We start from the raw sequence: 14,203 nt of genomic DNA, 5'->3' as shown, positions 1-14,203 counted from the left end.
GGAGTCTGCTTCAGATTTTGTTTCTTCCTCTCTCTCTGCTCCTTCCCTGCTCATGCTCTGTCTCTGTCTTTCAAAATATAAATAAATGTTAAAAAAAAAAAAAAGATGCAGCCTTGTTGTAAACAATGTAAGTATATTACCAAATGCAGTGAGGAAAATGTTGTGAGGATTAGATTTATGTGGACTTGATATATGAGCAAGGAATAGAAATGGAGGCTATTTATGATCATGTATGACCATGTAAACATTGGACGATGTACACTTGAGCAGAATATTCACTCAATAAAATAAAACTTGATTTTACTTCCTTCTCAATACCGCAGAAAACCAGCAGTCTTCCCAGTTCTCAGTAATCATTGAAATGTTAACTAGAGAGTACAAGACTATATACTTTAATTTTTTTAAATGTGAATGGGGAAAGAGGTCACGAATGGACCAAGATTGAGATGAATTTCAGGAAGACAGAAGGCTACTGTGGTATGATATATACATTATAGTAGTGGCGAAAGTAACAATCATAACATGGAGAGAAGTCATGAGTGGAGATTGGAGCCATGTTTTGTAGTCTGGCGCTTAGATTCAACAAGTATGAAGAGCCAAGGTTGGGAGTAAGGCAGAAATGGGAACTGATTGAATGAATTATCTTTCACAACCTTTAAACATTCCCCAAACCAACAAATATACCTTGTACAATATATAAATTTTTATTTTTGGTCTAAAGTTAAGAAATTCTCTTCAGAACCACAGTGACCTTTTGGAATTGGATGAAACTTTCAGAGTAGGTTTTGGTACCTCAGGATAGGATGTCCCACCCCCACACACACACTTTTGGCTCTGGTGGTGGTACAGAAGTACTGTCGCTGGATGTTCTTTCCTGCCGTCATGCTTAGAGCTTGTAATATATGTTCTCATTTGGGGCAGAAGAGGCCAGGAATTCTGGGCCAGGGTCATGGGGGGTGCAGAGAGAATGCAGCCATGGAATCCACATTTCAATGTTTCCAAAGATGTGAGAAAAACCTTCAACATGAACAAATATGACTAAGAGCTAGTCAATCAAAACATATGGCCCTATAACAAAGAATAATAATTTCAGAAGAAAATAAAACTTTAAGAAAATCTTAATTAGTCTCTCATGACAGATTCAAGATCTTGCACTAACATAAAAACAACTTACATTGAAAAAGGAGAAATGCAGGGACTTTATGGAACTGAATTTAGAACTTTTTAAGAAAATGGTTTACAAAAGAAACATAATTTGAGAAAAAAACAATAAAAGTCAAAAGGCACCAGTCCAGGAGGGCCAGCACCCCTCTGTTAGTAGTTCCTGAGGAAGGGGAGAAAGAAATTTTGGGGAACTTCACGGTAGACCAAAATTTCCCAAAGCTAATAAAAATGACTCTTTAGATTAAAAGGAATCATGAAATTAAATTAAGTTAAATTAAATTATTAAATTAAAAAAACAGTCCATGCATGCTGTTACTGATGAAATTTCAAAATACGACAGATATTGTCATTTATTTACCCAATAGTCTGTTCCTTTTTACTCAGAGGAATCTGAATTATTGAGAAAATTACATAAGGCAAGGTCCATACTCTCCCAATGACAGGAGACAAGCACACACTGTCTACTTGATCAGTGACCGAGTAAAGATGCTTGCCAATTGTGGCCAATGAACTGAAGGGGGGAAGGTGGCTAAGGGGGATTTTGAGAAAGGGAATGTCTTTCTGGTTAAGAGAAAGAGAGAGACAGGAGGAGAAGGAGAGAGAGGAAGACTAAGAAATGGAAGAAGACGACAGAAAAAAAAAAAGAGAAGGAGCAGGAAGAGGAAGAAGAGGAGGAGGAGAAGTTCATGCTTCCTTGTGTTGTCAGGAGGTCATGATGCTTAAGGTTGCTGCAGTGATCTGACAACCGTAAGGTTAGACCTAGAGGTCTCAGAAACGCTGGCTGAGAACCTTCAAATCAGAAGCTCCCGTCTTCATATTTTGTTTTACGTGAAAAATACAAACACCTTTTTATGTGAATTTAACCCCCAAATAACCTAAATGAACAAGTACAACCAAGGCTTATGAGAAGCTCCAGAAGTTTTGGGAGTGTTATCTCCCAAAGGATTTGGAGTGAGACGGACATGAAGCTTCTTTTCAGGATCACTGGATACTCAATGACAGTAAAATAATATCCCCAAAGCTTTGAGCTACATGGCTGTGAAACTGAGGATCTATAGCTTTGCTAAACCATTAAGCGTGAAGGTATTCAAACTTTTTTATCTCCTACATCATTCTTGACATAATTACATGAGAACATATATTGGCAAAATGAAAAAGAAATCTAACGCGTGAAGATGCCAAATCCAAAATGATTGGGGAGGGGCATGAAAGAGACAGGGGAAACAAAATCCCTATATTACAGCTACACGACAGTCATGAAAAGCAGTCTGCACAAAACTGACATTTTCAGAGGAGCTGCATGATCCTAGCGGTGTAATAAAAACAAAAACAAAAACAAAACAAAACAAAAAACATGTATTTCTTCTTTCATGAGATTAAAATAAGACATTAGAAATTCCAGGAATAACAAAAATATACCAAAAAAATCCTGATCCAAGTAAGCAGCAATGTGGCATGATTTCTACTGAATAATGAAGTTGAAGAAAGTGGATATCATTCAACCTTGGTGCTTTTAAGATTCTCCTTTGGATGACACAGAAGCTATTACCTGGCTCTTCAGTGGATTCTGTGGTATGATATTTTCGAAATTGTCTTTTTTGGTTTCCATTTTTCAGAATAAGCCTACAGAGTCCATGGTTTCCCAAACTTAGAGCTACTAACATTTGGGCCCAATAATTCTTTGCTGTGGTAGACAGTCCTGTTCATGGTCAGATATTTAGCAGCATCCCTGGCCTCTACCCAATGGATGCCCTTGGGACACCATTCACATGTCTCATTCATTGCCAAATGTCCCTTCACAAGGGAGATGGCAAATATGCTCCTGGTTGTGAAAGTACTTTTTAAAAACCTAAAAAAAACATATAAATGTTATAAACTTTGAGTTCATGACATTGGGAGTACAGGTGTGAAAAGTTGAGCGATGGTGTGTCGAGAAAGAAGAGGTAGATGGAAGTAGAAAATCATTTCTTCTCTCCCACCCCCACCCCCACCCCCACTGAGTGACGAGATGCCACCCTGACACAAACCTACTGAAGATTCACTCACTTCTCTGGGTGAAGCTTCTAGAGCGTGCCGGTCCACAGGCGAAGCCCGGCAGACCGCAGGCTGACCGGCAGGGATTAGGATGGACCACATTTCTTCTTTTACAGGAGGAAGTTGAGATACTATCTAAAGTTCTTGAATCACTTTAAGTATTCAGGTTATTTAAAAATTTATACATAATAATCAACAGACTATGCATATTTATTTTTCTAAGCTTATTTATTTATTTTGAGAGAGAGAGAGAGCACAGGAGAGGGGCAGAGAGAGAGGGAGAGAGATTATCGCAAGCAGGTTCTGTGCATCCTGAGGCAGGGCTCAATCCCCTGAACCGCGAGATCATGACCTGAGTCAAAATCAAAAGTTGAATGCTTAACCGACTGAGCCACCCAGGCGCCCCAAGATTATGTACATTTTAAAAAGACATTGGGAGAAGAGATGCCTGTAGGGGATCATGTGAATATTTTTCACAGTAAATAATAAAGACAGCTAAAGAATTATAAATCAAGAATTCGTGGTTTAAATACATTACTTGGGATTGGGTTTACAATCAAGAGTACTAAAATAGAAATAGTCAAAGAAGTTTTCTCGAAGGGAGAAAAGCTGTAACTTTGCATTTTAGCTCTATGTTTGTGTTCACATGTTACTTGATTATAATTTGAAATATCTCTTAAACAATGGATTTCATTTACCTTTAAGTCTGTCTCAGTAGTTACCTTATTTAAATGCCCGTTGGGGTCATTAAGTTTGTACTGCGAAGAGAGTTCTAATAGCAATGAAAAAAGAGTACTTTAGTCAATCTATAACAATTTTTCCTTTCCAAACAACTTGGCCCAATTTTTGTAACCTTGGGTGCTGAATGAGTACTTATTAAACGTTGCAATTGAATTTGTTGTGTTTAATGGGAGACCCCTTCTTTACTCACTTAGCCTGGCTTGACTTCCTGCCACCCGCTCTCCAGAAGTCAGTGAGATAACCAATGCTCAGGCACTTAAGAAGTCTTAGCAAACCGCTAACCCTCAGTTAGCCCTCAAATTAGGGGTGAGCAATTCAACTCAGAGTGGACAGCGTCTGAGAGCCCATTGAAGGAGATGTAGCAATAATCCTTGCAGTTATTCTCTAATCTTTGCTGGCCTAGGCTTTAAAGATCATTCAGAGAGTTCATTATGCAAATGGAACTGTCTGCATCTACTGACAATGAGGCTGAACTGGACAGACCCCGGGCATAAATATCTACTGGGTATACTCTCCCACATGCAAGGAGACACTAGGACACATCATCTTTGATCTGGATATATTTATCCTGCAATTAGTAAAGGGCAAGAAAGTTCATCTTGAAGGTGAGTCACAGATAACTTAGAAAATTGGACAGAATCAAAAAGCCGTGAGTCTTTATTATATCCAGTCTTTAATGAACGTTGGAACTTTTCTGAAGTTCTGAAATACTGTTCTCTATTAAACATACACACACAAAATTAGTACACAAACACACACACACATACACATCCAAACTCATCAAACACTCAATTCAATGATATACATATATTTGTACACGTATTTGAGTCAATATATATGCATATGTATATGTGCTATATATGTCTGTATGAGAGGGGTGTGTGTGTGTGTGTGTGTGTGTGTGTATCCAGAGAGAGAGAAAGAGTGATAACACAGCGCCCAATAGCTTTGTGATGTGGGGCAAGTTACTTAAAGATGTAATTTTCCTCATTATACAATGAAACTGATTAAAATGCCATCCTTAAAGGGTTGATCATAATGTTCTTGAAGGACTTGCATTAGATGATTCAGTGTAACGTTAAGATTTTTTTTCTTAGACTTCCTAAAAAAATTTTAAAGGGTTTATTCTTTTACTTCGGGCACTACTTTGAGATACTTGAAATGTCACTTGATTAAGAAATCTGCAATCACTTTATAAGTTCTCCGAATATAATTTTGTGGGAACAAAATTTTGTGTGAACAGAGGCACATTGAGCTGGGGCCTACCACCCTTAAAGCCATGCAACATCACCACTGTATGCCCAGTCCCCGCTGGTTCAGCAGCCTTACGTCACGGTCAGTAGTAGTTACTAAAGATCTTACTTGTGCCAAGAAAGATTCAACGGGACTCTCTGCAAGACTGCCTGGAACCATTCCATTCTTCATGTTACCTTAGCTTGAGAGATAAAGAAGAAGACATAAATTAAATGTTAATTAAAATGAGATGAGGGAGGAGGCCTGGGCGGCTCAGTTGGTTAAGCGTCCAGCTTCAGCTCAGGTCATGATCTCACAGTCCGTGAGTTCGAGCCCTGCGTCGGGCTCTGTGCTGACAGCTCGGAGCCTGGAGCCTGCTTCGGATTCTGTGTCTCCCTCTCTCTCTCTGTCCCTCCCCCGCTCATGCTCTGTCTCTGTTTCTCTCTCTAAAAATAAGCATTAAAAAAAATTAAAAACTAAAACGGGATGACCAAAACAAAACAAAAAACAAAAAACCCCGAGATGATGTTGGTGTTCATTAATTCGAATTGGCAAATAAATATTTGCCATAAAAAAATACATATTTACTTTACAATAATAGTTGGCTGACATGGTACAACTTGTGGCCTGCATTGTTGCTGGTAGTATAAACTGATCAATATATCTGAAATGCAGCGGCAAGTTATTGAAAGACTTACATATGCTCATTCACTTTGACAGTGCATTGACACTTTCAGGAATTTATCTTAGAAAAATAAATTATGTATTAGAGAGTTGTGTACCCATAGTCATAATATTGTTTTAAAATTTTCACATAAATGCCTTTAATTGCAGTAAAAGGCTAAGTAAATCATAATATGCCATAAATATAATGGATAATGAAATACATATATACATATGATACATATATACATATATATATATATAATGTGGGAAAGTTTTATTGTATAATGTAAGTAAAATAAAAGGACATAGAAATACTAATTCTCATATCCCGTCATCACACACACACACACACACACACATATGGGAAGATAGAAATCGGCTTTAAATATTAATGGTAGATTAATGGCTGTTTTTATTTTCTCATGTTCACTCTTTTTTCCATGTATTATACAACGAACATATATCACTTTTGCAATCAGAAAAATAACCATTATTCTATAAAATAACCATTTAAAACCTAATGCCTTTCTGCAGTGTTTTGTTTTTGTTTGCTTATTTCCAACATGAAATATCCTTTTAAGCAGAATGAAACGGGCATTGTTTGCTTTGAGCTGAGAATGCACATATTAAAGTAACTGAAAGCATGCAGTTTTCAAAAGATATTGACACAAATTCAGAAATTTGTCCATCTTATCCTTTTAGCCAGTTTTTGTGGGGTTTTTTTTTGAGAAGATTCAGAAATTAAATGACCTTTTCTAACTAAACACACGCAGATGTAGTCAGAGGTAATGATGGTATTATGTAAGCTCAGTATGAGCAATAAACCTTAAAACGTGTATTCTACCAACTAGCAATTTTCCCAATCAGCTTTTTATTTTGCCGTGCCACCACCTTCTAAAGCCCTAATCATGGAGGTGGTTCTGGGGAAAAGAGCTGTGTTCCGTCTGAGCTCAGTGGGTAATGAATGTGTAAGGACTAAATGTGCTTTTTGCTCTCTGTAGCGCAGTGTGCTTTTCCTGTTTTGCAGCCATTTTCTCCAACTCAATGCAAATTCTTGTAATTTCCCCCAGAAATAAATGCTATTAAATGTCCTATTTCTCTTTCATATATCAGAAACTTTCTACCCTGCCATCCACTGGATTTTTGTCAAAATTAAAAATCTACACCATAAGCCAGAGACAGACAGATCCCAAGTAGCCAAACTTGTCAGCTAGGAATAAACGAAACTTCCAACATGAAGCACATAATTAGTGATGACAAGTAGACATTTCTGTGTGATGGGCATCGCCTTTTTCATCTCTCCTGCTGTACCTGGCTGGTTTCATGTTAGGTCTGAATACATGGCTCATAAGTTCTCTCACACACACACATGCGTGCGCGCACACACACATACACACCAAAAACCCAATTAAAACCTGTACTATTATCCTTAATTTTAATCCTCTTTGATTCATGATGGCTTTATTCAAACTCCATATACAGCAACAGAAAACAGGCTTCGCGGATAAAGGACTATTACTTGGCTGAACTCTATTTCATACTGAGTGAAAATTGCACAATGATTACTGGAGGCCATTGAAAATGCCTTGGGAATTTTTTTTTAGATAGTATGAATCTATATTAGCCTAGGTGTTAATTAATTAATAGGTAGAGAAAGTCAAAGAAGAGCAAATCGAGAAACTGGTCCTAAATTAGAAATATTTTTATAGTTATTTTAAAATGCTTGTCAGTCTTTAAGAATGAATACAGCATGGTGTATTCCACTTGGGAAAAGATCACACAGGAATATACACAGAACACGCAAGGCCAGATCTGGCATCCCTGTGGTGATCAATCTCTCTAGGATATTGCCAACCAACGTATAGTCGATTTAGAGGTCACAATCCGGTTAGAAAGTACAAAATCCTATGCAATAAAACCTAGTCGTGTGATAGTGCATGGTTCATGCTGCTCATTTCAAAGGGCATTAAAATGAATGAATTAAGGGAGACTTTTTAAAACATTTGTATAAACTCATTTAATTCTTCTAACTCTGTTACAGATGAGAACGCCAAGACATAGAAGTCAAGCGACTTAAGTGGCCTCACACAGATGGAAAAAGGCAGCGCTCAGCCTTAAAACCAGGCAATCCAGCTCCAGAGGCCGTTCCCCTCATCCCTACACCGTCTCACCTCCTTTGCATGGCCCGATGGCTTTGCCAGTGCCTTCGGGACAAGCAATTCCTCCAAGGTTTTCAAAGCTGATGTCTGGGATTCTACCAGGGATGATCTGCTTTGGTCTGTTTCATAGAACGGAGTTCTGTGTGAAACTGTTTGAAAAAGAGAAGGGCGTACAACGTATTTTCTGAAAAGTACGACATGTGATAAGCCCAAAGCCCCTCAGTATTCCCCTGCCTCCGTGTCAACACTGCAGGCATTCATTTGCACTGCAGATAGCTGTTTAGAGGTACCATTAAATAAAGACATTTGACTGATGCTAGGGAAGCGGTAGGGATGGAGAGTAGTGGAAGAATCCAAGATACCTTTTTAGGATGCGTTCTTTGTTCTTGCGATTGTTTCGGTAACTTTTTATAGGGGGGTGGTTGAGATATTTAAGGTCAGGCAAACTGAGGGAAGTTGGAAGACAGTTGTATTTACGGGCTCTGAAGCCAAACGTCAAGCACAAGGTAGTGGGCCTGGGCTGTCTCCCACTGGAAGCCGACATGAATTTCTATGAAGAGAAAACAAGGCAAGACACTGTCTACTACATCCTTTTAGGTCTGCTCTTTGATTTTCATTCTCACTCCTTGAGGTCTTTTAGGTTTGGGCATACTTCCCAGGGTGTACGTTGGGCTGCATGAAGGATTTCTGAATCTCTAGCTCGTGTGCATTCAAAGAAAATGTCTCTCACATTTGTGATGTACACTGAGATATTTAGATGAACTCTAGTTGCAGACACTAATCTGGTTTCCCAGTAAGATTTTACTTAATATACGGCAGTCTTTGTCTAACAACCGTGCCTGAAGGAGGGTCATTAGATTTGTCATCGTAAATGCTGAGTTGGACAAGCCACAGATCTGTTCAATTGACCATACACAGAATGACTGTTCATTTTGCCCAGAAAGTTTTTAAAAAGCCGATTTCAAAATAGCCTGTTTTATAAATGCGTATAAACAGAACTGTAAACTCACATTTTCACAGATGTAATTTTTTTTTCCTGTCCCAGAGATTCTTAAATAAAGCACTGCTTTAATATATAACGTAAGACTACGTTATTTCTTTCATTTCACTGATGTTTCTCTTAACGTGCCTAATTTACTTCTAAAGGATGGATTGTAGTTAATGTTTATTAATGTTTTATTAATGTAGTTATTAATTATAAAACACAAGGATGTTTACAATTTTGAATTAGCGCTATTTTGTCCAGACTTGTATTTCTTTTTTTTTCAACGTTTATTTATTTTGGGGACAGAGAGAGACAGAGCATGAACGGGGGAGGGGCAGAGAGAGAGAGGGAGACACAGAATCGGAAACAGGCTCCAGGCTCTGAGCCATCAGCCCAGAGCCTGACGTGGGGCTCGAACTCCCGGACCGCGAGATCGTGACCTGGCTGAAGTCGGGCGCTTAACCGACTGTGCCACCCAGGCGCCCCCAGACTTGTATTTCTGAAGGTATACTAGTAAAAGGGATCAGGCCAATACTTGAGAATATTCAGATGATAAAAAATAAAGCGTCCTAAAAAACAAAAATAAATAAATAAAAATAAAGTGTCCTGTAACTACAGATAATGACAGCTTGATAAAACACAAAGATGAAGAATCAAAACATGGTGTATGGACAAGGTAGAAAAGTTACCACAGAAAAACATGAATTCAATGTTGTGTTGGCCAAATTCGTAAAACTGTAAGTCATAAAATAACAGGAACAAAGACAACACAGGCAGTTGTTCTCAAGGCATGCCTGTGCAATGTTGAAAAAGAAAGTGGGAAATCTTACTTAATTCAAAGTATCGATATTTTCATCAGGCACAGAGAGGAAGGATACCATGAAACACCTGCGTAAATATAGAACCTTTATTTTTTTATTTTTTTTAATTTTTTTTTTCAACGTTTATTTATTTTTGGGACAGAGAGAGACAGAGCATGAACGGGCGAGGGGCAGAGAGAGAGGGAGACACAGAATCGGAAACAGGCTCCAGGCTCTGAGCCATCAGCCCAGAGCCCGACGCGGGGCTCGAACTCACGGACCGCGAGATCGTGACCTGGCTGAAGTCGGACGCTTAACCGACTGCGCCACCCAGGCGCCCCAATATAGAACCTTTAAACAAAGCACCACTGTAGCAAAAGTTAAAGCACAAAGATGTGTGTAGCTCTTCATAATGTGTAGTCATTACACTACATACATACATACACTACACTACATAATGTGTAGTACACAATAATGTGTAGTCACATTATTTCGTGAATACAACTTGCCACCGACAAAAAAGATTATGCCAGCCACGTTTGTTAAGCTGCACAACAGCTTTTAAAACTCTTAATATACAGTGGTTATAGTAATCATCTGATTAGCACTTTTGTTGACAGTATTCTTAGCCTGCCTTGCTTATTATGGCAAGTGCTGCAATTAGAATTGCATTAAAATAATAGCTATCTATTTGTAGGAACTGTGTAATGATGCTCAGACTACTGGAAGATGGTAACAGCCCTATTGGCTCTTGACCAAGATAGATCACAATACATGCTGATAACCTGATTCTCCGTTCTTGGTTTTTTTCTGCAGAATGCATTCAAACGCTCAGACAGAGCAAAGAATCAGCTCTCGGGCACCACTGACAAATGAAGTCTTTATCCCAAGCAAATTTTCCATATTATCAATGTATAATTTTGATTATTTTCCTTACAAACCCTTGTGTTGAGGGCTGACTTTATTTTGAGGGGGGAGGAGCGGGGAGAGAGAGAGAGAGAGAGAGAGAATGAATCCCTAGCAAGCTCCCTGCTGTCAGCATGGAGCCCAATGCAGGACTTAATCCTATGCGAATTGTGAGATCATTACCTGAGCTGAAATCAAGAGTCAAACGCTTAACTGACTGAGCCACCTAGGCACCCCAATGTATAATTTTTAAAGCCCAGATATTTGTTTTGAAATTATATTTATTTTTATTAAAATCTTTCTAAAATAAATTCCATATTTCTATGAGTTTTGTTTGTTATTATACTACCTCACAGTACAGAGAGACCTTTAGAAGGTAGTTATTTGAGGTAAAATAAAACACTTTCAGCCAGATTTGAGGGCATTTGTGTATTTACAAGTAAAATAGTTGATAATAATGATAACTCTGAACCATCAGGAAAATATTGAATTATCTGGCATGCAGCCTTCTTAGGAGTCATAAAATATGCAATGCATATTAAAAAGGCAAATGTATTTTTGTTAGTCTTTCAGTTTTTTTCTTTCTTCTCTCTTTCTCTGCTGATAGATATTCAATAATCACTGCACATTGTTGACAGAGTACCAGCACCTAATAGTACCTACCATCATTTCCAGTCTTTAGTTTCTATCCTTCTCTGGGACAGAAAATAAGATAACTGAGGTGATATAATCACCAATTGGCCAAAGTCTTTCCCATAGGCTAAATTATACAAACTAAAGAACATTATTAACTTCGCTTCCACTCTCAGTGATCTTTTTGTTACTTTTAGGATTTTAGGAATGTTCCAGGAGGCTGAGGCAAGAGGAAGCTTGCAATAAAGTCACAATTGTTAACTCAGGGCATGACAATGTCTCCACTTCAGATAGGATGGTATTTATATAAGCGAAGATGCACATTATAAATCCATATGGATGTATCTTTGAAAATACACCTAAAAATATTGATTCTTAGAAGGAGAAATACATAGATTGGCATGATGGTAACGTGAGTTTAAGTGTCAGGATGAGAATCGAAACATTCGTAAGGGGCTAAGTACTTGCGTAGCCGGAACAACTGTTCCAGGTCTCTTGTGCAGGAAAGAGCTAAGAATCCTTTTGAGAAATTAAATAGAAGCACCAAATTGCAAAATAAAGCATACTATGATTCTCAAAACAGATAACCTGTACCAAAAGATAACATGCTACAAAACCATCTAACCTCAGAAATTTTAACAGCTATTCTTTGAGATTCGTGTTTTCTAAAGACCAGAGATAAACTCTGAATGGACCCCTGTGTTACCAAGATAAGACCACTGTCTTTCCCTTCTTTCTGCCCACCTCCCTGCAACTCAGCTGGCTCTGACCTTCCAAACCTACACCACACTTACCAATTTCCACGCTATAGAGACCCTGTGACTAACCTCAATCCCCAAACCCTAAGAATACCCCTTTCTACATTCCCCTTTAAAGATGTACTAAGACTCATCAAGATGGTGTTCTTCTTGGTCGTAAAGTTTCATAAACCAAGGTTTCTATGATCAATAGTTTCCTCTGGTAGCCTTTAGGGCTTTTGACTTTTTATTCATCTATGGATTTATTCAACTCAGGTGCACAAGCTAAAGACTGAAATATAACTATTGGATTTGGCCATACGGAGTTCATAAGTGACATTAACAAGCAGTTTCATTGGAGTAGTGAGAAAATGGTGTATTTTTAAATGGGCTCAAGAGAGAATGGTAGGTGAGTAAATGGACAGAGTGATTATAAACTATTTCAAGAAATTTTGGTATAAAATGGGACAGAAACTGGAGGGGATGTGATTTATGACATATTAGTATGAAAACAGGAACAATCCAAAAAAAAAAAAAAAGAAGAAGAAGAAGAATAGGGGGTAAGGAAAGAATTTTAGGAGCAAAATACTTGGATAGTTAAAACATGCTCAAATGCCCAAGTTGAGGAGCTGGTCTTCCTTAGGAGTACGAATTGTTGCTAGAATGTATGATTGCAAACATAGATAGACTGGTTCCTTTGGTGGCAAGATGAGAAGATTCTCTTCCAATATTTTTTTTTCCTGACTTGTCAGACAGAAAAATGTATGAGTGAGAAAAGGAGAAATGGAGAACAGTAACTAGATACATATAATATAATGGAGGCACTGGGGTCCACAGCTAGAAGTTTAGATTCAGGTGTCTCCTCTATCACTCCATAGCCGAGTGACCATGCCACCTGCCTAAGTTGTCATTTCCCTCTGCAAAAAATAGAAATAATATTAATGTTTTTCCTAACTATTCTATCACTGGAGTGCACTATTCTGCCTCCTTTTGATATTTCACATCTTCTTCTATTATACTTACCACCTGGTTTTCTGGTTTTATATTAGCATATTTAACTCCCCTAAATTCTTTGAGAATTAAATGTTATATATAGATTACAACATTTTTTCTTTGAATCTGAGGTCTAGCATATTAGCTCATAGTCGATATCTAATACATATAGACAGACTAATAATAGCAAATCATATCTGAAAGTTACTATTTGTCAGGTACTATTTGAAACCCTTTTTACATAGTAATGCTTGGCTCAAGCCTCAAAATAAGCCTACGAACTGGGAATTTCGGGTATTTTCATTTTAGAAATGAGAAGACTAAGGTACAGACGGTGGCAGGGCTGGGATTAGAACTGAGGGATCTGCCTCCAACAGCAGGGCCCCTCAACTCGACAACAAAGTCAACTTGTAGTGAACTGAATTAATTTATGCATCGTGGATGAAGGAATGCACACTCTGTGACTTTAGACCTTTGTGGTAAAATATGAGTGGGTCTAGCGTAGCCTTCAGTATGAATACCGTTTGAACCACTGCTTTGGCAAATCACTTAAATAGTACACAGAAGTACAAAGTACACAGAAGTACAAAGAACAAGTGCACAGAAATGCAGCTCGTTGTAATTACATAGCAATGGTTTCTATAGGAACAATAAGCATGGCTTCATCATATTCTAAATATTCTTCGTGGCTGAGAAGCATGAATTTATAATAATTGATACAATTTCTTGAGAAATTGCTATGTGGCAATCATGGAGCTAAGTGCTAAGCCTATATTATCTCATTTAATTCTCACAAAGGCCCTATTTGTTTCCCATTTTAAATTTTTTTTAAGTTTACTTATTTATTTTGAGAAAGAGGGAGAGTGAGAGAGAGAATCCCAGGCAGGCTCTGCACTATCAGCACAGAGCCTGACGCAGAGCCCCACGTGCGTCTTGGGCTCATGAACCGTGACACCATGACCTGAGCTGAAATCAAGAGTCAGAGGCCTAACTGACGGGGCCACCCAGATGCCCCAATTTGTTTCCCATTTTAGAATAAGGATAGCTGATCCTGGCAGAATGTGATGCAGGGGTGCTGACCCCAGACTCTAGGCTCTTCATTTCATTGTTGTTTTGTGTGGGAGCAGATGATCAGGAGCTAGCATAGTGGGA

At 38.3% G+C, this 14,203-nt stretch overlaps 1 non-coding gene across 1 annotated transcript; it reads right to left on the bottom strand.

The window, feature by feature from the left end:
• Positions 1–3,162: 3,162 nt before the first annotated feature.
• Positions 3,163–3,297, bottom strand: LOC121013058 (small nucleolar RNA SNORA52). The gene has a single exon (XR_005782485.1). It is a non-coding gene; the product is annotated as a small nucleolar RNA SNORA52 (small nucleolar RNA).
• Between the last annotated feature and the right edge of the window lie 10,906 nt (positions 3,298–14,203).

The sequence above is a fragment of the Herpailurus yagouaroundi genome, unplaced genomic scaffold, assembly GCF_014898765.1.
Source record: "Herpailurus yagouaroundi ecotype Mexico unplaced genomic scaffold, PumYag 197, whole genome shotgun sequence".
In the NCBI taxonomy this organism is placed as follows: domain Eukaryota; kingdom Metazoa; phylum Chordata; class Mammalia; order Carnivora; family Felidae; genus Herpailurus; species Herpailurus yagouaroundi.
This window is presented reverse-complemented; position numbering and strand designations above follow the sequence as displayed.